The following is a 27,605-nucleotide window of genomic DNA, read 5'->3' as shown; positions in this document are numbered from 1 at the left end:
AAGGTAAGTGTCCATAATAAATTTGGCAGATTGGACACCCAGTGAGCGATGCACTAACGTCACAATATGCCTGGCTGGACGAAGTACCAGCAGTACTTTATCCAGCGGCACAACAGGGGATTCGCCATGCATTGCCGGCTTCACCTCGTCCCACGCAATTGCATCAGCGCCCCGTTACCATCCTCTGCAGGCATTAATGGGAAGTGCTAACCAAATCAATTTCACAACATCTATTGCTTTGGCTTGGTGTCCATTTATTTGATTAAGGCTCTGTGAAGTTCATTGGAACATTTTTTGATGGTCACGGTTATATGTAAATGTAAGTTGTTATTGTTATCTGAAAGATCTTCATCGAGTAAACACGGCATTCAAAAGGGTAACTTCAACTCTTGTTTTTAAACAGAAGCAAAATCCTGCAAGTGGTGGAAAACTGAAATAAAAACAACAAAAATATCAACAACTTTTATTTATATAGCGCCTTTAACGTTGTAAAACGTCCCAAGGCACTCCACAGAAGTGTTATAAAACAAAGGATTGCCACCGAGTCGCATAAGAAATTAGGGCAGATGAACAAAAGCTTGGTCAAAGAGGTAAGTTTTAAGGAGCGTCTTGAAGGAAGAAAGAGAGGTAGAAAGGTGGAGAGGTTTAGGGAGGGAATTCCAGAGCTTAGGGCCCAGGCAGCTAAAGGCATGGCCAATGATGGTTGAGTGATTATCATCAGGGATGCTCAAGAGGGCAGAATTAGAGGAGCGCAGATATCCCCGGGCACATTGGGGCTGAAGGAGATTAACAGAGATAGGGAGGGGCGAGACCATGGAGTGATTTGAAAACAAGGATGAGAATTTTGAAATCGAGGCTTCGCTTAACTGGGAGCGAGCATAGGAGTCATGGGAGTTAGGACTTGGGCAGCCGAGTTTGGATCACCTCCAGTTTATGCTGGGTAGAATGTGGGAGGCCAGCCAGTAGTCCAGTCTACAGGTAACAAAGGCATGAGGATGAGGATTTCACAGCAGATGAGCTGAGGCAGGGGCGGAGGCATGCAATGTTACGGAGGTGGAAATAGGCGGTCTTAGTTATGCGACGGATATATGGTCGGAAGCACATTTCTGGCTTAACTATGACACCCAAGTTGCAAACAGTCTGTTTCAGCCTCAAACAGCTGCTAGGGAAAGGGATGAAGACGGTGACTAGGGAACACAGTTTGTGGCGGGGCCCGAAGACAATGGCTTTGGTCTTCACAATATTTAATTGGAGAAAATTTCAGCTCATCCAGTACTGGGTGCCAGACAAGCAGTGTGTCAATTTGGAGACTGTGGAGAGATTGAAAGAAGTGGTGGTGAGGTAGAGCTAGGTTTCATCAGCATACATGTGGAAACTGACACCGTGTTTTCGGATGATGATGGTTCAAGGGGAAGCATATAAATGAGAAATAGCAAGTGACCAAAGATAGATCCTTAGGGATCCTTGGGGTAACGATGCAGGAGTGGGAAGAGAAGCCATTGCAGGAGATTTTCTGGCTACGATTAGATAGATAACAATGGAACCAGATGAGTGCAGTCCCATCCAGCAGGACGATGGTGAAGAGATGTTGGAGGAGGATGGAGTGGTCAACCGTGTCAAAGGCTGCAGACAGGTTGAGAAGAACGAGGAGGAATAGCTTACCTTTGTCACAGTCACAAAGGCTATCATTTGTGACTTTGATGAGAGTCATTTCTGTATTGTGGCAGGGACGGAAACCGGTTTGAAGGGATTCAAACATGGAGTTCCGGGAAAGAGGGACATGGATTTGGGAGCTGACAACAGGTTCAAGGACTTTGGAGAGGAAAGGGAGGTTGGAGATGTGGCGGTAGTTTGCAAGGACCGAGGGGTCAACAGTTGGTCTTTTCAGGAGAGGGGTGATGACAACAGATTTGAGGGAGGGGGGGACAGTACCTGAGGAGAGAGAACCGTTAACAATGTCAGCTAACATGGGAGCCAGAAAAGGAAGTTGGGTGGTCAGCAATTTAGTGGGAATAGGGTCAAGAGAACAGGAAGTGGGTCTCATGGAGAAGATCAGCGTGGGGAGGTTAAGAGGAGAAAGCGGAGAGAAACTGGAGAAAGATGAACATTTAGGGCTAGGGCAGGGGTGAACCTTAGGGAAGTTTGGCTCTGTGGGCTAGGGAAAGGAAGGAAAGTGGCAGAGGCATCTGATCGGATGGTCTCAATCTTAGAGACAAAGAACTCCATGAGCTCCTCACACTAGTTGGAGGTGAGTGTGGAAGAAGCGTGGGGGTGGGGTTTAAGAAAACAGAAAATGTTGGAAACACTCAGCAATTTAGGGAGTATCTGTAGAGACAGGAAGGTAGGGCTAACACGTCATGTTGATGACCATTCAGCTCATGCTCATTTCATTAATTTGTTTAATTTATTCAGCCCTGAAGTCCTACTTTGAAGATAGTACCTGATGGGAGAAGGAACTTTCTTGGCTCTCAGCCCAGCAACACCTCAATTTAAAAATTCTCACTACCATTTTCAAACCCCTCCATGGCCTCACCCCTCTCTATCTCTGTAACCTTCTCCAGCCCTACAATCCTCCAAGATCTCTGCGTTCCTCCAATTCTGGCCTCCTTGTGCATCCCCGAATTCCATCGCTTCTCCATTGGCGGTTGTGCCTTTAGCTGCCTAGGCCATAAGCTCTGGAATTCCCTCCCAAAACCTCTCTGGCTCTCTATCTTTGTTTCCTCCTTAAAATATACCTCTTTAACCAAGATTTTGGTCATCTATCCTAATATCTTCTTATGTGGCTCGCTGTCAAATTTTGTCTGATAATACTCTTGTGAAGCGCCTTGGTACATTTTACTATGTTAAAGGCACTATATAAATGTTGTTCTTCCTACCTTGATAGGAAGAGAATGAATGAGGGCAATGAGTCCATTCAAGGACACAGGCTACAGTCTTCATAATTGTAGCAAATTTACCCCCTTTAAAATATTGCTTTATAATATTTACATGACATGCCAGTACCCTTGGAGCATGTAGGAAATAAAACTAATTATACATGTCCTTTAAATTGTTCAGTATGATAGAATTGCAGTTCAAGTCACTGGATACAATCATCAGAACCTATTGTTTGTCATGGCCAACATTACATCTAACAACAATAATAAAAAAACCTCATAGGAATCCGATTAACACTACCTGCATCTAAGAGTACATTTCCAATGCAGCCACCGTCTGAGACTGGTTGCTTCAGTTTGGATCCCAGCCAGGCAGAGCCCTGTTTACATTGCCTCACACCTGCCTGGCTGAAACTTGATTGTCTTGTTTAGGAGAGGTGCGCACATGTATGGTTCCAGGCATATACCGAGCTGTCTTGCAACAGTCAGAAATGTTAATGTGTGGAGAGCAGGGAGAAGAGAATCCCTGCTTCCTAAATACTTAAATTAATGTCAGTGAGGTCTACAAAATGGAGCCAGTGGGTCCCATCAGAACACTTTGCAAACCAGTGTTGGCACTGCACTGGATTTACACTGCATGCAGTGATAAACCAATGGCACTACCCCTGCCATATCCAGGTTTGCTCCTGACTATGCATTTACACTGCCAGCTCAGCATTATTGCAATGCTGAAATTGCTTCTAATTGATGCTGGAATTTCCCTATGTTGCCACCTCTGTTTGCACCCCGGAGGGGCAGTAATGGCGGCGGGGATGGTTTCCGGGTGGGCGGCCAGTTCCCAGCGCCCTGCCAGGAAATTAGTTGCTGGTTTTGCAGGGGTGCCGAGCAGCACTACCCGGGAGCGTCGAGCCGGTATTGAATGTTAGTGGTTTCAACTGTGCTTCGATTGTTGCTGGACCCTCTAGCGCCCGTAGTGAGACCGCCTGGAAAACCAGATGGTCAGAGTTATCCCGGCGGCAGTGAGTGAAGTAATGAATGAGGTAAGTTTGATTGTTTTGTTTATTTTTATCTTTGCAACTTATCCTAATGTGAGGTGGGCAAGTTATTGCGAATGTTTTTAGTGTGTTTTGTGTGGTGTTTTTTTCTCATAGAAGCCTCTGTTAGGGCGCTCCAAAGCCGGCTCTTTAGCAATGGATTTTCAGTTGCTCAGCCAGCCTTGTGCCCTAAAAGAGGTCTGCAACTCTTCCCTTAGCGCTCTGCTCCACACTCAGAGCCCAGATGGCAAATTTTGTGGCTGCAGGCGCAGACCAATTCCTGGCACAAACTTTACCACCATGCCGCCATTACCGCTCCGAAATGACCAGAACCGAAAGTCCAGCCCTTGTAAACGGTGTGAATGCAGCCTAAGATTTCATAGCTTTGATTTTTGCAGATTATAACACCCAGTATTTCTAAACCTAAATCTAAGCCTCCAAAATGGAATGTGGGAGTGAGAAGGGGGAAACACACAGCTAAGTAGAAGTTAAGATAAGCCTTTAAGAAATATAAATAGATGACACTAGGTTAAAAAAAAAGTTAACTAGAGGTGACTGCTTCCCTTCTCAGGGAGGTTGAGGTGTGAAATTCTGTTCTTTCGGTGTAGGGCCTCCTCCTCCTTCCCCTCCTTTGCCCTCTTCTTGCAACAACTACTGTTCTGTGGACTCACCCTTCAGCCCCGATGGCAGACCCAACAGAACTCCCATGACAACAGCAACTGTGCAGAATTGTAAGAACAAAGCAACTCCGGCACCCCCAAAAAATTAATTAGAAGTTTTTAAGCACTGCTATTGTCACTAAAAAACTGGCCCAACAAGCACCCTAGCTCCTAAAATAATGATCCTTAATGGAGGTGAGGATCCTTTTAATTAGTGCCTGTGAAGGCTTCTTCTCCCACCACCATTTACTAGGCTGTAGGAAGTCAGAAATCAAGCGGTGACACAAACAGATTTCTGAAATCGATCCTAAATCAATCTAAGCACCCTCAGTTTAATATTGTAATTGGTTCTTCTTGGAATTTAAGCAGGCACCCAGCCTGATTAATTGGTGCCCACACCTATATGGCGATTGACACACATCCTGGGCATTTTGCTCCTGTGCAATTGATGACACAAATTGGACCAGTTTCGAGCCTAAAAAATGAGTGAAACAAAGTCCAATTTTGCCCCATCACACCAGAAACAAGCACTAAAATGCAAGTTAAATTAAAAAAAGCTGGAAGTAAGATCATTCTGACCACCGTGTCCTTTTCCTCCCATTACACTGGTTGCAGGTTTGGTGCTAGTTATGCCCATTGCAAATTGTCAGCATCTGAAATCTACAGTTGCCTAAAGAGACAGAACCCAAATTAGAATATGGGTGGCAAATCGACTTTTGGGTAGTTAGAAGAGTACAGTTTGAAAGTGTGTCGTTGTAAATCATGAGGGGTCTGGACAGAGTAGATAGAGAAAAACTGTTCCCATTGGCAGAAGGGTCGAAAACCAGAGGACACAGATTTAAGGTGATTGGCAAAAGAACCAAAGGCGACATAAGAAAAAACTTTTTTTATGCAGCAGATAGTTGGGATCTGGAATGCACTGCCTGACAGGGTGGTGGAGGCAGACTCAATCATGGCTTTCAAAAGGGAGTTGGACAAATACTTGAAAGAGAAAATTTGCAGTGCTACAGGGAAAGGTCGGGGGTGTGAGACTAGCTGAGGTGCATTTGCAGAGACCTGGCACGGAAGTCACCTTGGGAAGGTTACTTTGTAAAGGACCTCACCCTACAGGTAATCATGGACAATGACTTTAGATGAGGAACAATTAGCCATCAAGAGTTCACATTTGATGGGGCCATCGTGTTAAATCTGTTCCAAGATTGCAAGTTGGTTTTTGGTATATAGAAGACCCATTTTCAAAGGCAAAGGACTCAGCAGTACAGAAGCAGTACAGGAACAGCAACAGAAGCCAGCCAGTCTTCAGGATATAAGCTGCAACCAAGGAAAGGGCCTATAGTCAACCTCAGAAGACAACCGAGGAATTGGTGATTGTATGTTTTGTTCCAGCCAAACATGTGGGCCTGGATAACTTTATATGTAACAATCAAATCGCGAACGAGTTTAACTTTGTCAAGTTGTGCCAGTGCAAATTACCTTTTCATAGGGGTTTGTATTCTAGGTTTGTTAGTCCCACATAGATCGTAGTGATTTATACTAGCGAGGTAGTTGTGTGTGTGTGTGTGTGTTCAATAAAACTAACGAATCTTGGTTGAGCCAAAATCCTGTGCCGTGTGTAATTTTGTTCTTATAAATCCTGACATTAAAGGACCGTGTAATGGGGGACTAGGCATTTAGTAACCCTTACACAGTGCATCACTATACAAAACAGTTGACTGATACATTGTTTGCCAGAGCAAGGAGGTTCGTCACTCTTTCAATGGACATCCTTCAAAATTTCTGCAGTGCGATTGCAATGCGTAAATTTGACCATAGCTACCTCGGGCTACCGAATAAAGTGACAATTCTGGTTCTTGTAAGCTGTGCTATTTAATTTAATTTTTTTAAATTTGCATTGCCTCACCTAGCCTGACAATGAGGCATTACTTCATGTAGAATAATTATACAATGACTCAAGTACAAACCTCATTTGGTGTATTATTAAGAACAAAAAATGGAACAATTACATGAAGTCATTCACTGCTAAATCATCATCACAGTTGCATCACTCACAAGGATGTTAATTTTCTCATAGGTGAGATTTTATTTTGCCACCCAAGGGTGCTAGTTTAATGTCAACGTGTTTTTTTTAGGTAAGTATGGGTTCAATATGCCTTGTAACTCAAACATCTATAGGGCCCAATTTTAATTCTCTCTGGCTTGGCAGAAACCATTGCCTTCCCGCCATGTCCCAATTCTGTTTTTTTGTGTAGCAAGCAAGACACCCACAAGGGGTCCTCTTTAAATATGCAGCTCAGGGCTCGATGAAGTCATTGGGGGGGCATGGGCCAGTGGAGACCCAAGTCGGTAAGTAATTAAATTACATTTTAGGATTTTTTGTGGGCCAGGAAGGGTAGGAGTGCTCCTCTAGGCCTCATAGGGAGGCCTTTGGCCTCCTTGCCCCAGGCCCTCCACCCGCCAAGCTCCTCTCACCACTTACCTGGGTCCCTGGCTGGTCCTCTTGGTGCCGAATTCCTGCCTCCGTCCAGTTAGTGGATCTTGCCAGATTTGAATGGGTCAGTGAGAAAATGTATGTTAAAATCTGCCAGGCTGCCACTCCCAGATTCCCCGGGTTTGTCAGCCATTTCAGGGCTCGCGTGCACCACCTCACCCCACCCCATCCCCTTTTAAATCCGGCCCATGGCATCTACAGAACTTGAAGATGTTTGGAATGTATTTTGCTCCATGTGTAAAGTAAAATAAATTTTCTTTAACTTTATACTTGAAGAGAAACATGTCCCTTAGTCTGCTGATTGATTTATTAAGGTAGATTGTCTTCTCCACAGAAATGTTCTTTCATTATTGTTCTTTGGTTAACTATTGCGCGCATTAGAAAAGGGATATTAGTGTTGATAAAAATATATATATTTCCCATTTTGGGTACCCAATGCCAGCATCAAACCAAATCTAACACAGTTAGGTGCGTAGTAAAGTGCTCTCTATTCAATTCTAAAAATGTGCAATTATCCCAATTTTTAGAAAAGCACCAATGTGTCAACTTATGTTTTATATTCCAGGCACCATGTGGGCTGTGCCTTGTCTGAATGCGATTGCCGATTCAACGGCAGATTAATGTCACATCTACCACTAAAAGACCATCCAAACTTATTTTGCATAGCACATTTACAAAAACAATAACAATTTGTATTTATATAACACCTTTAACTCGTAGTAAACCATCCCAAGGTGTTTCACAGTAGCGTTATCAAACAACATTTTATGCTGAGTAACATAAGAAGCTATTAGGGCAGAAGAGGTAGTTTTTAAGGAGCGTCTTAAAGGAGGAAAGAGAGGTAGAGAGGTGAAGAGGTTCTGGAACAGAATTCCAGAGCTTAGAGCCTTGGCAACTGAAGACACGGCCATCAATGGTGGAGCCATTAAAATAGGGGATGCACAAGAGGTCAGAATTGGAGGTTGGAGGAGCATAGATATCTTGGAGGGTTGCTTGGAGTCCCCTAGACAGTTATTTTATCTTCTGTTTGAAGTCATCCTTGTAATTCCCAAGCATGAATTAAAACAAAGACTTGGGCATCTCAGTTAAACAAACACTGTGATGCTCTGTTGGGGAAGCTAAAAGTATATAGGGTTAAACTGAACATATTCTAGTTAAACAATATAGTGCTAAACAACATTTAGTTGTACCAGTATGGCAGAAGCAGGATGCAAGTACACAGGATGTCACAACTCAAGATAAGAGTGGACAGTGGCCTGCACGATGGTGTAAGGAACCGGCTGCTCAACCCGTGTCAGTGGTCCGATGGGCTCCCTAGCTCCAAGGACATCTTGTTGTACAGCACCTAGCTTTTGCACGTGAAACTTATTTGTGCACACAACCACTCAGAACACGCCTGAATATGGTTTGGGATGATACAATGTAATCTCTATAAATATGATGCTCTAATTGTATTTGATTGAGTTCGTGGAGGCAAACAGCCATACCACTCCCCTGCTAGCTTGTAATAAAGGTCACTTCAATTGGACTCAATATCTGACTCTGAGTGGTGATTTCCCACAACATGCTCCAATGCAGATTTGTGTCTACCATTCATCTTGCTAAGCGAGAGATAATCGGGCCCATCTTAACTCTCGGGTGGCCAGCTGGAGGATTTCATGGGACAGCCATTCGATCCTGCTGTCGGGAGGCACGGCCCATTTTTTTTTTTATTGCAACTCAGCAGAAGCCCTTTCAAACTGTGGCTGCACCTCAACAAACCCTTCATATTATTCATGATTTAACAGACTTGCTTACACTCGCCAGATATTTGCAGAATGGCCCATTGTATTCTTTAATTAGTACTTTTCTCCCCTCTCTTTTTCCACCAACTCCTTTTTTATTCACCCCTACACAGGCTTCTACCTTTCACCAGTAAACAGCCCAGAGAATCAGGAAAAAAATCTGCAAATGCTGAAAGTCAGATAAGCAAATTAGTCATGTTGCATTGCAGTACCTATATAATGCAAAGCTGGACTTTGAAAAGTACAACAGTGCTTGGTGGATCTACTGCTGATGTAAAGTAAGGGGTTGGCCAATTTTACTTTGTGCTCACATTTTGCAGTGCAACTACATAGTAGCTGGTAATTATTACCAGCTCTGTAATTAAAGGCAGTTAAAGCATCATTTAATAGGGCAGAATTACCTTCAATGTGCCAAGTTACTCGTTTTTGTTTCCATCACGTGCTTGTGTGCAAACCATGAGAGGTATCAAGGCTTACTTGAATTAAGTTTCACCACATTACAGACTAACCTATCATGAAACTGTATTAATTCTTTCACTTCCTGAATCAGCTCTTATCACCATTTTCCTCAAGATCTCCTTATCTGCTTAGAATTACAAAGTATTTTCAGCACAGAACAGGCCATTCGACCCAACTGGTCTATGCCGGAGTTTATGCTCGACATGAGCCTCCCTCCAAACTATTTCATCTAACCCTATCGGCATATCCTTATATTCCCTTCTCCCTCATGTACTTATCTAGCTTTCCCTTATCTTGCAACAATGCATTGAGATTTATTGGCCCGGATTTTGTGGTCAGCGGCGAATAAATGGCGATCACCGTTCATTAAGCTTACAGCTGCCCACAGACTTTTTGTGGGCTTTAGTGCGGCAACTTATGGCCATTGGGAGTCCAAAATAGCACAGCACCCTCAACAGGGGTTCTGGGACCTGTGTGAACAGGACAAGCAGCAGCGTGTCTCTTCAACCAATAAGATTGAAGAATCCTTACTGAGGCACGCAGAGTCTAAACCAGGAAGTGTAAGTTAGAATATTCAATGTAAAACCACGTACAGCAAGCAAAATAAAGAGAGTGAAAGGAAGATGAGAAAAAGAATAAAAAAGTAATTTTTAATTTAAAAAAATCTCCATCAATAATTAAAGTCTGAAGGAATGAGTCTCCACGCTTGTAAAAGTTAATTTTCAGTGCCAGAGAGGTTGTTTGGCAGTAATTAAGACTTATCACCAATGTTCCCACTAAATTGTCTTTGTTGTGCGTGGCCTGTTTATTTCACTGTCCAGTCCCTTTAAATTTGGTTTTTCAAATTGAAAAGCTTGTGAACCGCATGCGCAGTACCTTGCAGATTACTGCACGGCCGCGCATGGCACAGTTTAGAGAACCATTGCTTATCACACTGTTACAAATTCACTTACACTTGAATGGATAAGTCCCTGCAGTTTCTGCCATGTTTAGTGGGTATCTAGTGGGTAAGCACCCCAACTTCATGTCCATTCATGTGTTTGAATGCCGAGTCTCTCGGAGAGATGCAGTTAAGAGCGAAGCTTGTGGAGGAGCAGGGCAAATTATACACCAACTTCCTGAACAGTGGCCAACAGTTAATAAAATCAAAGGACTTCTCAAATTAATTTGATAATTTTCCCAAACCTGGCAGCCAGTTTCTATGTCCATAGAACATCAGGAATACACAAAAAAAGGCATCATCTATGTGACAGGCCACATCAGAAACTATTTAAATCCTTATTTGGTATCCAGATTTTTGACTTATTTGCTTTGTGTGCACTGGACATTAGGGTGTTCTGGCTTAATCATCAAGGAAAGACCATCTGTCAGCAAATATAGTAAAATGAGATCACAGATGAGCTGTCAACTGTATTCCCAATAAATTTAGTAAACCACCTTTTGTAGTGTTTCCAGTTCCATGGATGTAAAATGGCGGATACTGGAAGATGATGTGCTGTCCAGTTGTGATTCTTTCATGGTAAATTACCGTTCAGTGGGACCTCTCTTCCATTTGTTAATAACTCAAAACCATTATTCTTACAAGAAATATAAAAGCGATTAAAAATGTTATGATTTCATTCAATTCAAAGGCTCTGGTGTCATAAAATTCTGACAATAAGAGATTTTATAATATGATATTGCATTGCCTCATTATTAAACTCAATCACTGCTGGTTGTCGAATCATAAGATTCAATTGCAGGAGGCCAGCGCTGGCCATCAGTACACTGTTAGCAAAAAATAAATTTGAACATATATGAACTATGAAACAATAAAAAAGATATATTACCAAATGACCTCACTTGGTGTTGCACACAGGCAAAAATTATTAAACATAGTTTGAAAATAATAAACAGTATATTAATAAATAATATATTAATCTTAATTATTTCTAGTTTATTTGATCTCCTTATCAATTTATCTTTAAACTTTTTTTCTCTACTATTTGGCTGGAAATACTCAATTTACTTGTGTGTTCATTGCAATTAAACTTCTGCTCTAATTTTTTGACCTGTCTTCATTATTGTCTCAGGTGTACCCAAATTCAACAACAAACTCCAAACTGTTCTAATTGGAGAATATGTGGGATGCCAACCTTGTTTACTTTTCACCAAACTACTAGACCACGCTGAAGCTGCTGTCCGCAATTATATACAGATAAACAACAACCACAACAACTTGTATTTATGTATCACCTTTAAAGTAGAGAAACATAACAATATGCTTCCCAGGAGTATAATGAGGCAAAAAATTTGACACCGAGCCACATAAGGAGAAATTAGGGCAGGTCAAAGACATATGTTTTAAGGAGTGTTTCAAAGGAGGAAAGAGAGGTAAAGAGAGGTGGAGAGGTTCAGGGAGGGGATTCCAGAGCTTAGGGCCTAGGCAATAGAAGGCAGGGCCACCAATGGTTGAGCGATTATAATCAGGGATGTTCAAGAGAGTGAAATTAGAGAAATGCAGATATCTTGGGAGATTGTGAGGTTGAAGGAGATTAAAGAGAAAGGGAGGGGTGAGGCCATGCAGGCAATTGAAAACAAGTATGAGCATTTTAAAATCGAGGCGTTGCTTAACCGGGAGACAATGTAGGTCAGTGAGCACAGGGGTGATGGGTGAGTGGGACTTGGTGCAATTTAGGACATGGGCAGCCGAGTTTTGGATCATCTCTAGTTGGGTGGAATATGGGAGGCCAGCCAGGAATGTGTTGGAATAGTCAAGTCTAGAGGTAACAAAGGCATGGATAAGGATTTCAGCAGCGGGTGAGCTGAGGCAAGGGCGGAGGTGGAAATAGGTGGTTTTAATTATGCTGTGGCTATGTGGTCGTAAGCTCATTTCAGGTTCAAATATAACATCAAGGTTACGAACAGTGTGGTTCAGCCTCAGACAGAAGTTAGGGAGAGAGATGGAGTCAGTGGCTAAGGAACGGAGTTTGTGGCGGGGACCAAAAACAATGTCTTTGATCTTCCCAAAATTTTTGATCATCCAGAACTGGATGTTGGACAAGCAGTCTGACAATTTAGAAACCATGGAAAGGTCGAGAGAAGTGATAGTGAGGTAGAGCTGGGTGTCATCAGCGTACATGTGGAAAGTGACGCTGTGTTTTCGGATGATGTCGCCAAGGGGCAAAATGTAGATGAGAAATAGGAGGGAACCAAGGATAGATCCTTGGGGGACACCAGAGGTAATGATGTGGGAGTGGGAAGAGAAGCTGTTGCAGGTGATTCTCTGGCTACGATTAGATAGATAAGAATAGAACTAGGAGAGTGCACTCCCACCCAGCTGGACGATGGTGGAGAGGCGTTAGAGAAGGATAGAGTGGTCAACCATGTCAAAGGCTGCAGACAAGTTAAGAAGGACGAGGAGGGATAGTTTGCCTTTGTCACACTCACAAAGGATGTCATTTGTGACTTTGATGAGAGCCGCTTCGGTACTGTGGCAGGGGTGGAAACCAGATTGGAGGGATTCAAACATGGAGTTGCAGGAAAGATAGGCACAGATTTGTGAGGTGTCAACATGTTCAAGGACTTTAGAGAGGAAAGGGAGGCTGGAGATGGGGCAGTAGTTTGCAAGGACGGAGAGTCGAGGGTTGTTTATTTGAGAGGGGTGATGACGGCAGATTTGATGGCGTGGGGGACAGTACCTCAGGGGAGAGAACTGTTAACGATGTCAGCTAACATGGGAGCTCGGAGGGGCGCCTGTTTTGCTGCGTGTGGAAACTTGGGGCCTTTATGTGGTCGAGCCAGATCTGGTGGTGTATAGCTAAACCAATTGCCTGCCATATCCATTTAAGTCTGCGTCCCTCGGACTTAACGGAGCGAAGATCAGGGCTGTACCGGGGGGAAATGACCAGGGTGAGAGAGAATAATTGTTTTAATAGGGACTAGGGCATCAAAGGTGGTGGTGAGGGTGTGATTGAGCAGATTGATAGCTGCAGAAATGTCATGGTGAACGGAGGGCCAAAGGCAGGACAATCGGGAGTTCATATGTGCAGTTGTAAGAGAGTCGGGAGCAAGTTTTTTCCAGGGACGACTCAGAAGGAGGTTGGGTTGGGTGGGGGGATGGAAAGGGAAAATAGAAACATAGAAACATAGAAAATAGGTGCAGGAGTAGGCCATTCGGCTCTTCTAGCCTGCACCGCCATTCAATGAGTTCATGGCTGAACATTCAACTTCAGTACCCCATTCCTGCTTTCTCGCCATACCCCTTGATCCCCCTAGTAGTAAGGACTTCATCTAACTCCTTTTTGAATATATTTAGTGAATTGGCCTCAACAACTTTCTGTGGTAGAGAATTCCACAGGTTCACCACTCTCTGGGTGAAGAAGTTTCTCCTCATCTCGGTCCTAAATAGCTTACGCCTTATCCTGAGACTGTGTCCCCTGGTTCTGGACTTCCCCAACATTGGGAACATTCTTCCTGCATCTAACCTGTCTAACCCCGTCAGAATTTTAAACGTTTCTATGAGGTCCCCTCTCATTCTTCTGAACTCCAGTGAATACAAGCCCAGTTGATCCAATCTTTCTTGATAGGTCAGTCCCACATCCCGGGAATCAATCTGGTGAACCTTTGCTGCACTCCCTCAATAGCAAGAATGTCCTTCCTCAGGTTAGGAGTCCAAAACTGTACACAATACTCCAGGTGTGGCCTCACCAAGGCCCTGTACAACTGTAGCAACACCTCCCTGCCCCTGTACTCAAATCCCCTCGCTATGAAGGCCAACATGCCATTTGATTTCCTAACCGCCTGCTGTACCTGCATGCCAACCTTCAATGACTGATGTACCATGACATCCAGGTCTCGTTGCGCCTCCCCTTTTCCTAATCTGTCACCATTCAGATAATAGTCTGTCTCTCTGTTTTTACCACCAAAGTGGGTAACCTCACATTTATCCACATTATACTTCATCTGCCATGCATTTGCCCACTCACCTAACCTATCCAAGTCGCTCTGCAGCCTCATAGCATCCTCCTCGCAGCTCACACTGCCACCCAACTTAGTGTCATCCGCAAATTTGGAGATACTGCATTTAATCCCCTCGTCTAAATCATTAATGTGGGCAAGCACGTCCGCTGCAACCATTGAAAGCCTGCGGGCCATGTTTGCCACGCACAGCCTGCCTGATGTCCTTGTGAGTGACAATGGGCCGTGCTTCACCAGTGCCGAGTTCAAAGAGTTCATGACCCGCAATGGGATCAAACATGTCAAATCTGCCCCGTTTAAACCAGTGTCCAATGGTCAGGCAGAGCGAGCAGTGCAAACAATCAAGCAGAGCTTGAAGAGGGGAACTGAAGGCTCACTGCAGACTCGCCTATCCCGAGTCCTGCTTAGTTATCGCACAATTCCCCACTCCGTCAATGGGGTTCTCCCCGCTGAACTGCTCATGAAAAGGTCACTTAAGACAAGGCTCACGTTAGTCCATCCTGATCTACACGAACAGGTAGAGAGCAGGCGACTTCAACAGAATACATATCCAAATCACTCAGCAGCCTCATAGCATCCTCCTCGCAGCTCACACTGCCACCCAACTTAGTGTCATCCGCAAATTTGGAGATACTACATTTAATCCCCTCGTCTAAATCATTAATATACAGTGTAAACAGCTTGTGCCCCAGCGCAGAACCTTGCGGTACCCCACTAGTCGCTGCCTGCCATTCTGAAAAGTCCCCATTTACTCCTACTCTTTGCTTCCTGTCTGACAACCAGTTCTCAATCCATGTCAGCACACTACCCCCAATCCCATGTGCTTTAACTTTGCACATTAATCTCTTGTGTGGGACCTTGTCTAAAGCCTTCTGAATGTCCAAATATACCACATCAACTGGTTCTCCCTTGTCCACTCCACTGGAAACATCCTCAAAATATTCCAGAAGATTTGTCAAGCATGATTTCCCTTTCACAAATCCATGCTGACTTGGACCTATCATGTCACCTCTTTCCAACTGCACTGCTATGACATCCTTAATAATTGATTCCATCATTTTACCCACTACCGATGTCAGGCTGACCGGTCTATAATTCCCTGTTTTCTCTCCCTCCTTTTTTAAAAAGTGGGGTTACATTGGCTACCCTCCACTCCATAGGAACTGATCCAGAGTCAATGGAATGTTGGAAAATGACTGTCAATGCATCCGCTATTTCCAAGGCCACCTCCTTAAGTACTCTGGGATGCAGCCCATCAGGCCCTGGGGATTTATCGGCCTTCAATCCCATCAATTTCCCCAATACAATTTCCTGACTAATAAGGATTTCCCTCAGTTCCTCCTCCTTACTAGACCCTCTGACCCCTTTTATATTCGGACGGTTGTTTGTGTCCTCCTTAGTGAATACCAAACCAAAGTACTTGTTCAATTGGTCCGCCATTTCTTTGTTCCCCATTATGACTTCCCCTGATTCTGACTGCAGGGGACCTACGTTTGTCTTTACTAACCTTTTTCTCTTTATATATCTATAGAAACTTTTGCAATCCGTCTTAATGTTCCCTGCAAGCTTCTTCTCGTACTCCATTTTCCCTGCCCTAATCAAACCCTTTGTCCTCCTCTGCTGAGTTCTAAATTTCTCCCAGTCCCCGGGTTTGCTGCTATTTCTGGCCAATTTGTATGCCACTTCCTTGGCTTTAATACTATCCCTGATTTCCCTTGATAGCCACGGTTGAGCCACCTTCCCTTTTTATTTTTACGCCAGACAGGAATGTATAATTGTTGTAGTTCATCCATGTGGTCTCTAAATGTCTGCCATTGCCCATCCACAGTCAACCCCTTAAGTATCATTCGCCAATCTATCCTAGCCAATTCACGCCTCATACCTTCAAAGTTACCCTTCTTTAAGTTCTGGACCATGGTCTCTGAATTAACTGTTTCATTCTCCATCCTAATGCAGAATTCCACCATATTATGGTCACTCTTCCCCAAGGGGCCTCGCACAACGAGATTGCTAATTAATCCTCTCTCATTACACAACACCCAGTCTAAGATGGCCTCCCCCCTTGTTGGTTCCTCGACATATTGGTCTAGAAAACCATCCCTTATGCACTCCAGGAAATCCTCCTCCATCGTATTGCTTCCAGTTTGGTTAGCCCAATCTATGTGCATATTAAAGTCACCCATTATAACTGCTGCACCTTTATTGCATGCATCCCTAATTTCCTGTTTGATGCCCTCCCCAACATCACTACTACTGTTTGGAGGTCTGTACACAACTCCCACTAACGTTTTTTGCCCTTTGGTGTTCTGCAGCTCTACCCATATAGATTCCACATCATCCAAGCTAATGTCCTTCCTAACTGTTTCATTAATCTCCTCCTTAACCAGCAATGCTACCCCACCTCCTTTTCCTTTTATTCTATCCTTCCTGAATGTTGAATATCCCTGGATGTTGAGTTCCCAGCCCTGATCATGCTGGAGCCACGTCTCTGTAATCCCAATCACATCATATTTGTTAACATCTATTTGCACAGTTAATTCATCCACCTTATTACGGATACTCCTTGCATTAAGACACAAAGCCTTCAGGCTTGTTTTTTTAACACCCTTTGTCCTTTTAGAATTTTGCTGTACAGTGGCCCTTTTTGTTCTTTGCCTTGGGTTACTTTGCCCTCCACTTTTCCTCATCTCCTTTCTGTCTTTTGCTTTTGTCTCCTTTTTGTTTCCCTCTGTCTCCCTGCATTGGTTCCCATCCCCCTGCCATATTAGTTTAACTCCTCCCCAACAGCACTAGCAAACACTCCCCCTGGGACATTGTTTCCGGTCCTGCCCAGGTGCAGACTGTCCGGTTTGTACTGGTCCCACCTCCCCCAGAACCGGTTCCAATGCCCCAGGAATTTGAATCCCTCCCTGCTGCACCCTGCTCAAGCCACGTATTCATCTGCGCTATCCTGCGATTCCTACTTTGACTAGCACGTGGCACTGGTAGCAATCCCGAGATTACTACTTTTGAGGTCCTACTTTTTAATTTAGCTCCTGGCTCCTTAAATTCGTTTCGTAGGACCTCATCCCTTTTTTTACCCATGTCGTTGGTACCAATGTGCACCACGACAACTGGCTGTTCTCCCTCCCTTTTTAGAATGTCCTGCAACTGCTCCGAGACATCCTTGACCCTTGCACCAGGGAGGCAACATACCATCCTGGAGTCTCGGTTGCGGCCGCAGAAACACCTATCTATTCCCCTTACAATTGAATCCCCTATCACTATCGTTCTCCCACTCTTTTTCCTGCCCTCCTGTGCAACAGAGCCAGCCACGGTGACATGAACTTGGCTGCTGCTGCCCTCCCCTGATGAGTCATCCCCCCCAACAGTACCCAAAGCAGTGTATCTGTTTTGCAGGGGGATGGCCACAGGGGACCCCTGCACTACCTTCCTTGCACTGCTCTTCCTGCTGGTCTTCCATTCCCTATCTGGCTGTGGACTCTTTCCCTGCGGTACGACCAACTCGCTACACGTGCTACTCACATCATTCTCAGCATCGTGGATGCTCCAGAGTGAATCCACCCTCAGCTCCAACTCCGCAACGCGGTCCGTGAGGAGCTGGAGGCGGATACACTTCCCGCACACGTAGTCGTCAGGAACACTGGTGTCGTCCCTGAGTTCCCACATGGTACAGGAGGAGCATAACACGTGACCGAGCTGTCCTGCCATGACTTAACCCTTAGATAAGCAACAACAATGCTAAAGTTTACTCACTGTTATAGAAGAGAAAAAAGAAAAACTACTCACCAATCACCAGCCAATCACTTACCCCCTTGGCTGTGACGTCACAGTGTGGGTGGAGAGCGATACGAGGAAGTGGTCAGAGATAACCTTATCTGCGAGTGACACGATGGGAGTAACGAGGCCACGAGAAATGGTAAGGTTGCGGGGATGGCTGTAAATATGGATTGGGGAGTTTGCATGTGGGGAGAGATTAAGGAAGGACAGGAGACGAGTAAACTCAGAGGAGAGAGCGCAGGGTGAATTGAGATGGAGTCTGAAATCACAGAGGATGAGAAATCGTTCGGTGCAGAGGCAGAGGGAGGAAAGCAGTGAAAATATATCGGTAATAAATATTTTTGATAAAGTAAGTGCAGATAAGATAAAATAATGTGCAGAAGTAGAAAGATTATATTAAGTACAATAATCAAACTTATATTATGATGCACAATGCAAAGCCAGCCAATTACATAACTATTCAGCACCCCTGCTACCCAGCATGTGAAGTGCTAGGATTTCCTTGGGGCACAGAACTTGTTTGCAGATATCAGCACATCATTAAGGACTATTGGTTGATCTTAAACTGGAACAAAATCTGGGAGGCTTAGGAAGTTGCAGAGGCAGATGGGATATACCTTTCAGAAGCTGACTGTGCAGATTAAAATGCCTTTGTGCTAAAGCAGCAAAATAGACAAGCAGATGATCAAGTACCCTGATCTGCAGCAAAGAACCATTATTATTGCGAAAGAATAATCAAATGACATTGTCAGGTCCCCAAACACCATTTTTGTATCAACCCACCCATAAACCGGGCAGTGCAAGTCAAGAGGCAGCCATTTCCAACGATATTTGAAGAGATCTTCATCTGCTGTCAGTTAAAATGCTACAAAACTTTGGGAGACATCTTTGTTGGTATTAGATAGTGTTTTTTGGCTGGTTCGGCAATTTGAAGGTGTTTGTACATGGTGGGGGGATGATTCTCAGGTCCGCGCCACGGTTGAGGGCGGTAACCTAGGGCCGGGATCTTTAGCACCCGGCGTGGAAGTCCCGTCCCCAACGCAGAATTGCCCTTACCACCGCTGAAAGATAGCAGGGGGCTATCTCCGATGCTGCGCTTCCTGTAGGGGCAGGTCTCGGGGCACTGCTGGGGCGCTGAAAGAAGCGCTACCCAGAAACTCTGCATAGTGCAAATGAGGCACTTCAAAGCCCCTCCCCTTCGATTAAAGGGGAGGACCACTGTGCACTCTGCATGGCCTCTAATGGCCACCACTGGGCCACCAGGACAGCATGGGACTGGACCTGCAGCCCAGCACCCAAGTTGGAATGTTGGTCTGCACGATGGCAGACACTAGACCACACTAGAGCCGCCATGATTGAGCCGGCCCGAGAGTCGGCCGACAAAAAAAAATGGCGGCCCGAGGTGCCGGCGTCTTCCCCTTTAATCACCGCCCCAAGAGCGAATGTTTGCCAGCTTCGTGACCCCGCGAAGCTGACGTTGTCATCCACCCGCGCTAGCCTCGTGACTCGCGGAGCAATTGCCCCCGCGGGTGTTAAGAGGTCAGCGCGGGGCGGTGAGGGGTCGCCGCGCATAGTGATGACGTTATCGGCAGTTGTGTGGTGGTCCTGGGCGCTAACTGTGTGGCGCGGTGCAGTCGTGCCAGCACTTCCGTAACCTCCCGGGCAATTTCGCAGGCGGCGCAGTGCTCCCCTCCCCTGAGCAAAATCTGTCATGCCCCATGGAGCACTAATGGGACGAAAAAGGGGCTATTTTGCCCCATAACTCTTGAGGAGCTTGTAGCAATGCACTTTATTTTAACAATTCCAGAAGAGGAGGAAGAGCAGTAGCAATGGGTGGGGGGCGGGGGGGGGGGGCGGCGCGGGCGGGGGGGGGGGGCGGTGGGTAGGAGGAACAAACAAGTGCAGCTGCACAGAGACCAGATGGTATTAGACGTAATACATAGGCCCAGAACAACATAATTACAATTCTCTGAGGAGTGGTGCATAAAGAGCACTGTGCTTCTCTAGGGAGGCTGTTGTTGAGTTGTGGTATGCTATCATGCTACCTCAGTAACATATGCTCTGCTGACCATCTTTGCCCCTCCCCTTGAAGAGCTGCAGGATGCCACTAAGTGCCAGCTAGCCCGCTGTCTTTCCTGCCCTTCCACATGGCAAGCTGCCTATAAGCAGCACGATTAATGCTGGCAGCTTGCCTACTATATTTAAATGAGGCTCGACCACAATGCCATTTGCACTGGGCAAGCAGATTTGATATCCGAGCTACCGTCCGCCTCACATAGTCTGTATATGAAAATCACCCCCATGGTATATATATAGGATTCTTCTTTTGGAGCTCATATACAAAGGTGCAATTAAGTGAAACTGAAGGAAGGCAAGAAAGCCTTTGGATTATAAGGATATCTTTTCCTTTGAAGTTCAATTTCTTTGCAGCAGTTAGGCAGTCATCATACCTTGACAGACAACAACAACAACTTGTATTTATATAGCTAGCGCCTTAACGTAGTGAAACCTCCCAAGGCGCTTCACAGGAATATTATGAGATTCAAAATTTGACACTGAGCCCAATAATTAGAAATTAGCGCAGGCGACCAAAAGCTTGGTCAAAGAGAAATGTTTTAAAGAACGTCAGGAAGGAGGAAAGAGAGGTAGAGAGGTTTAGGCAGGAAGTTCCAGAGTTTGGGGCCGAGGCAACAGAAGGCACAGCCACCAATGATTGAGCGATTATAATCAGGGATACTCAAGAGGACAGAATTGGAGGAGGGCAGACATTTCTTGGGGGGGGGGGGGGGGGGAGGTGTGGTGGGGGTTGTGGGGCTGGAGGAGATTGCAGAGATAGGGAGGGGCGAGGCCATGGAGGGATTTGAAAATAAAGATGAGAATTTTGAAATCGAGGCATTGCTTAACCGGGAGCCAAAGTAGGTCAGCGAGCACAGAGGTGATGGGTGAACGGGACTTGTTGCGAGTTAGGATACGGGGGCAGCCGAGTTTTGGATCACCTCTACTGACAATAGGTTATAATGGCTGGCTTCCGGATAATGAATAACTTGCTTCTTTTTATATGTGATAGTAAGGGGAAATGACACTTTAATCTGATAAATTCATTAGCCATCATAGTATCTTTATCTTAATTGATTTCTGTGCAAAAGTCATTTGTCTGTTTCTCAGTCATTTTCTATCTTTCATTTTGAAACTTAATGAACGATATCCACCTCCAGTTAACTCCCGAGCTATTTTGAAAACATAAAATAGTCATAAAATCGCTATTTTTGTCACAGTTTGTATATGTATGAGTTTGTTGAAAGTCAGAAATTTCTCCTTAAAACCATATCTAGTTGGGTTAATAAAAGGGGGCTAGACTTTCCACTTCACATCGCCCACCTATGGCCCGCCTATCGCACAAAACGGACCTCTATCGCCCATTTTGTGCAAAAAGTGGAAACTAGGCCCAAAACATCGCCGGAAAAACAGGTGCCTAAGTTTCCACTTTGATCGCCGAGATAATCGCCCAAATGATCACCCGCACAATGCCCATCCCAAGTTTCGGCACCTAGCATGCACTTCGCTGGGCCAATACAAGGCCCAAAAGAGTGCTGAGAAATAGTTGTTTTTTCTGGGCCTAAGAGAAGGAAATGGGCACTACGGATGCCATTTTGAACTTTGGAGGAAGGGTGGAGGATTAGCTGTGAGTTAATTTAAAGTTAATTGTACTCAGAATATTGGAACAGGGAATATAAAGAGGTATTATCAAGTTATTTTTGGTAAATAGCTTTTATATATTGAAATTATTTTGTAAATAGCTTTTACATAGTGAAGTTATTTACTGATATTGTTTGTGCCTATCAAACTGACTGGTATACAGCGTAGAGAGTACAGAGAGTGCAGAGTACAGTGAGAGAGTATAGAGTAAAGAGATTATTAAAATTAGTGAAAGTAATTATCGATAGTGATGGGGCCCATGCTTTCCCTGCCTTTAATTGCAACTGCTCACACACTGGTTACTGAAAGGATCAATCGAAGAGGTAGTAGAGTCATGCGTAGACGGAGACGAAGACAGAGGAGGAGATTGTATAGCCAACGAAGGTACTTGGAAAAGCAATCTTATCTGAACTTGTCTGAAAATGCTTGTCTTAGGAGGCTGCGATTCCGGAAGGAGGTCATCGATGAGATATGTCAACTCGTCAAGGGTGATCTGCAGCCTTCCAGCACCATCAGAACCACACTGTCCGTTGAGATGAAGGTTACTGCTGCCCTAGCCTTCTACACATCGGGATCTTTTCAGGCTTCAGCTGGCGGCATCTGCCATATCTCTCAGCACGCTACACACTGCTGTATTCGACAGGTGACTGAAGTCCTTTATGTTCGCAGGATGGACTTCATAAGCTTCCCAATGACCAGGGAGGCACAGACCGAGAGGGCTTTGGGTTTCTCGAGAATAGCAGACTTCCCCAAAGCGCAGGGAGCAATAGACTGCACGCACATTGTCCTGAAAGCACCCTTAAAGAGCGCGGCGGTGTTTCGCAACAGAAAAAGGTTCCACTCACTAAATGTGCAGCTTGTTGTCGGCCACAATCAAACAATTTTAACAGTGAATGCTACATTTCCTGGCAGCATCCATGATGTACACATCTTACGTGAAAGTGCTATCCCTGACATGTTTGTCAATCAGCCAGAAGGTCACAGTTGGATGCTGGGGGATAAAGCGTATGGCCTTGCAAGTTGGCTGATGATCCCTCTGCGTAATCCCGTGACTGAAGCACAGAAACGGTATAATGAAAATCATATAGCGACTCGCAACATCGTTGAAAAGACAATTGGAGTCCTAAAGCAGCGCTTCAGATGCCTGGATCTTTCTGGAGGCAGCTTGCAGTACCACCCTGATCAGGTAGCAGAGTTTATTGTTGGTGTGTTGCATGCTGCATAACCTAGCTATAAAGAGAGGACAAATAATGCCAGATCATGCTGCAGGTCCACCTCCAGAAGGAGATGAGACAGAAGAGGCAGCCGGAGAGGATGAAGAGAAGGAACAGGCAGGAGAGGACGCGGATGATGACATAGGGGAGTTTAATCAGCCTGGCGATCTAGCACCAGTACCACCACACTTCTCCCGAAGACCAGTAGCCAGTGGCAGTTACACGGCCGCTAAGCTTTTGCGTCAGCAGATCATAAATGAACGCTTTGCATGAACTATTAATTGTGGATATTCAAATGTTCAATTACAGTTAGGGTTAATCAAAAGTTTCATTTGCGTGGGGTTTCCTTGTTGTCTTGCCTGCACTGGCCTATCATCTGAATTAGTTTAAGTAAAGTTTAAAGTACTGGCATAATAAAAGTACTGGTATAATAACAGAATAAACAAACAAATATGGATGAAAAACTGTACATTTTAACTAAGGGAGAAGGCACAAAAGTTGATGAATTAAAGTTTTTTTTATTAACAAAGATTGAAATTTTTTTATAAACTAATGAACAACACCCTCCCTCCAACCCCCTGCCCCCTGCACCAATCCACCCTTCCCTCAAATCCCCAAAACGTTATAACATTAAAAAACAATTGAACATTTAAGTAAGAAGAACATTTATTAAACTTTTGAAAAACACTCCCCCTTCCCTACCTGCGGCCACGTTTCCCTCGAGTTCCTGTCCCACCCCGTGTTCGCACCCCATCCACCCATTTTGGTCTACGCAGACCGACACGAACGCGTTGTGCAATGTGTGACGGCAAGACTTCCTGCTGTGGTGGAGGTGACGGAGTGGAAGCAGAAGCCTAAGGCTCCGAGTCAGGAGGAAATGTGTCCTCTGTACTCGCTTGCGTGCTTGGGGTCTCGCTGCGAGTGGACACGACACCTTGGGGTGCAGCGCCGTGTCCAGCCAGCAACGCATGCCGTAGGGCATTTGTTGCGGCTGTCGGCTGCCGAATCACCTCCAACCTCTCCCGAGCAGTCCATGACTGCTCAGAAGACCAGCTGGAGAAGCGCGTGCAAACTCGCTCCAGGTTGTGGAGAACTGGCTCCAATTTGCTGAGAAACCCGCGAACCCCTGGATAAGGTCGCGACCGATCGCGACCGTCTCCCTGCACAGGGATAACATCGGGTCCTCCGTGGTAGGCGATTGCATAGGCTGCTGACTGGACCTCCATGGGGTCGGCGTTTGCAATGTCACACGCCTTGGCGTCACCACCTGCACACCGCTTGGTCCTGGTGCCTCATCCATCTCAATAGAGATGGCCACAGGTTGTCCCCCCCCACAAAAAAAATATCGTCTTCCTCCTCCTCCTCCTCCTCCTCCTCTTGTTCATGCACAGCAGGAGTCTGCAGTGGCTCCTCTTCTTCCTCTTCCTCCTGTGATGTTTGTAAAGGTTCATTAGTAGTGGACATGTCCACTGACACTTTATCTTAGAAAGATAAATGAAATTTTTAAACAATGTTTAACAATTCAAATCAATACATATCAATTTTTCAATAACTCAAAACATTACAATGCTTTCTATTACCCCATATGTACAAGGGTTCACCAGGCCTAGCATGACCTCATTCGAAGATCAATTATATATTAAATTGCATTATATATCAAATTGCATTATAATTGCATAATATTACATGCGTAACTAAGATATTTTTAGTATTTACTAATGTTTCACACATTGCACACTGCACATTGCACACTGCACAGTTCTCATTACTCACGTGACTCAAGGATGGATTCGGCCACACCATGGGTTGTGGCCGAATGGCTTTCAGGCCCCACCATGGCCACCGCAAGCTCCTCGTATCCACTTAATGAATGCAGCAGGGCCGCCGCTCGTCCTACGCTGCTCTCCGTGGTTGATAGATATCTTCTTCTGTAAATGATAAGATAACATTGCACAGCATAAGCTAATGGATTTGGCAATAGACATTTAAGACTGACAGATTTAAATGTTCAATTAAAAATTTGCACTACATTGCATATGAATAAAATATTTCATACTATACGATTCAACTTTATGCCGGGGTACATAAATTTATTCATAATTTAATTTTGTTTTAATGTAACGAAATAACATTGCTGATTCGAATTACAATTTCCATACGTCATTAAATAATACATATGGATGATTTTAAATATAAATTTCAACTTACTCTGGCAGCTGCCAGTAGGCGGTTCCATCTGTTGTGGCACTGGTCCGGTGTGCGCGCTTCATTCGATGCCGACGTGACCACTGCCCATATCCTCCTATATGCACGGGGTGGAGGTTGCCCATGCCCACCCCGTGTCAGATCCTCCCACCTCGTGGTAATTATATTCATGAGGGCCTCATTGGCCTCCTCGCTGAATGGCTTGGCTCTTCGCCTTTCACTTGCTCCCTCCATTATTTCTACAATTAAATGCTGCTGAGAAATTTTTAACTTGAATTCTCAGTATTTCAAAGTTTTTAAACTTCCAAAAAGATTATCACTGTACTTATCAGTATTTCAAAGTTTTTAAAATGCGAAAAAAAATCGAACGATATCTAATTTTGGCAGATAAATTCAAACAATGCAACCATGCAATCGAAAACGCCTTTTTCCTCTCTCTCCCTCTCCAACCCTCCCAGTGCTTCTGAGCATGTATGATGACCCCTCTCCTCTCAACACACGGCAAAGAAAATCAACCTAAAAAAAATCAAGCTACACATGTGCAAAATAGCGTTGCTAGGGAAGCATTTTTTTTCACTTTTGTTTCACTTCCTCTTTTTTTGGGCGATCGTGAGATCGCCCAAAAAATCAGAACACCCATTTGACATCGCCGGGGTAAGGCAGAGCTGAAAATCGCAACAAAAAAAATGGACCTTGTGCCAGCGATCAGCACAGGCGATACGTCCCACATCGCTGGAACAAGTCCCATTTTTTTGGGCCTTAGCCTCCTAATGGAAAGTCTAGCCCCTGGTTTCTTCAAAGATGCCAGAGTGGATCTGTCCTTTCACAGTGTCAGCTGTGTCTCAGTGGGTAGCACCCTCACCTATGAGTCAAAAGGTTGTGGGTTTAAGTCCCACTCCAGGGACTTGAGCACAAAAATCTAGGCTGACACTCCAGTGCAGTGCTGAGGGAGTGCTGAACTTTTGGAGGTGCTGTCTTTCGGATGAGACATTAAACCGAGGCCCCACCTACCCTCTCAGGTGGATGTAAAAGATCCCATGGCACTATTTCGAAGAAAATCAGGGGAGTTATCCCTGGTGTCCTGGTCAATATTTATCCCTCAATCAACATAATGAAAACAGTTTATGTGGTCATTATCTCACATTGCTGTTTGTGAAAGCTTGCTGTGTGCTAATTGGCTGCCACGTTTCCCACATTACAACAGTGACTACACTCCAAAGGTGCTTCATTGGCTGTAAAGCGCTTTGAGATGTTCAGTGGTTGTGAAAGGTGCCATATAAATGCAAATCTTTCTTTTTTCTAAGTAGGCAGCAAGCATTGGATGTCTTCAGTGGCTATATCGTGTCTTTACAATCATCCTGATGTACAAGACCTCTTTATCTTTATGTGCTGAATAATCTCAATGTTTGATTATGTTACTCCCACAAGCTTATCTGGCCAAGTTAGAGAGTGCTTAAGAACTTGAACTGAAAGCTGTTCTCTTCCGCCAAGAACCATCAATGATGTCAAATAAAATGATTCTTCATTTAGTGCCCTTTCATTTTATTAAACACAGGAGCGCCCAGCAGTTCCTATTAATAACTCTTCACGTCCGTGTTGTAGCTATGAGCGTGCAATGTGGAAACAGAGATATTGGTTAACTGTTAATGTTTAAACTGAGGTGTGTTAATTAGTCTTTTGTACAAAATCTTTGGCTGAGTTTGAAATATCGATTGAACAATGAACTTCAGCATATTTATTACACTTAACAACCAAGGTAAACTAAGATAAACTCAAGAAAAATACTGTGCAGAGGTGTTCAGGAAATGAATGCTTTATTGTAACCAGTGAAAGTAGGGCCATCCCTCGAGCTGCACCTGTAATGTTGTAACTTTTCTCTTGATTGCACAGTAATTCTCTTACCACTCACCCATTCTTAAACTAGTTGAGCCAGACAGATTAGATTGGCAACAATAACAACTTGCATTTATATAGCGTCTTTAATGTAGTAAAATGTCCCAAGATGCTTCACAGGAGCGTTATCAAACAGAATTTGACCTCTGAGCCACAGAAGGAGATATTATGACAAGTGACCATAAGCTCGGCCAAAGAGCTATTTTTTAAGGAGCATTTTAAATGAGGAAAGAGAGTTAGTGAGGTGAACGGGATTAGGGAGGAAATTTCAGAGTTTAGGGCCTTGGCAGCTGAAGGTTTGGCTGCAGTGATGGAGCGATTAAAATCAGGGCTGCACAAGAGGCCAGAATTAGCGCAGCACAGAGATCACAGAGGGCTGTAGGGCTGTAGGAATTTACAGAGATAGAGAGGGGCCATAGAGGGATTTGAAAACAAGGATGAGAGTTTTAAAATTGAGTGTTGTTGGACTGGGAACCGATGTAGGTCAGCGAGCATAAGGGTAATGGATGGACAGGATATGGTGTGAGTTAGGATACGGCAGAAGAGTTTTGAATGAGT

The sequence above is a fragment of the Pristiophorus japonicus genome, chromosome 7 (genome assembly GCF_044704955.1).
Source record: "Pristiophorus japonicus isolate sPriJap1 chromosome 7, sPriJap1.hap1, whole genome shotgun sequence".
NCBI classification, from domain to species: domain Eukaryota; kingdom Metazoa; phylum Chordata; class Chondrichthyes; family Pristiophoridae; genus Pristiophorus; species Pristiophorus japonicus.
Note: the sequence above shows the minus strand (reverse complement) of the source record.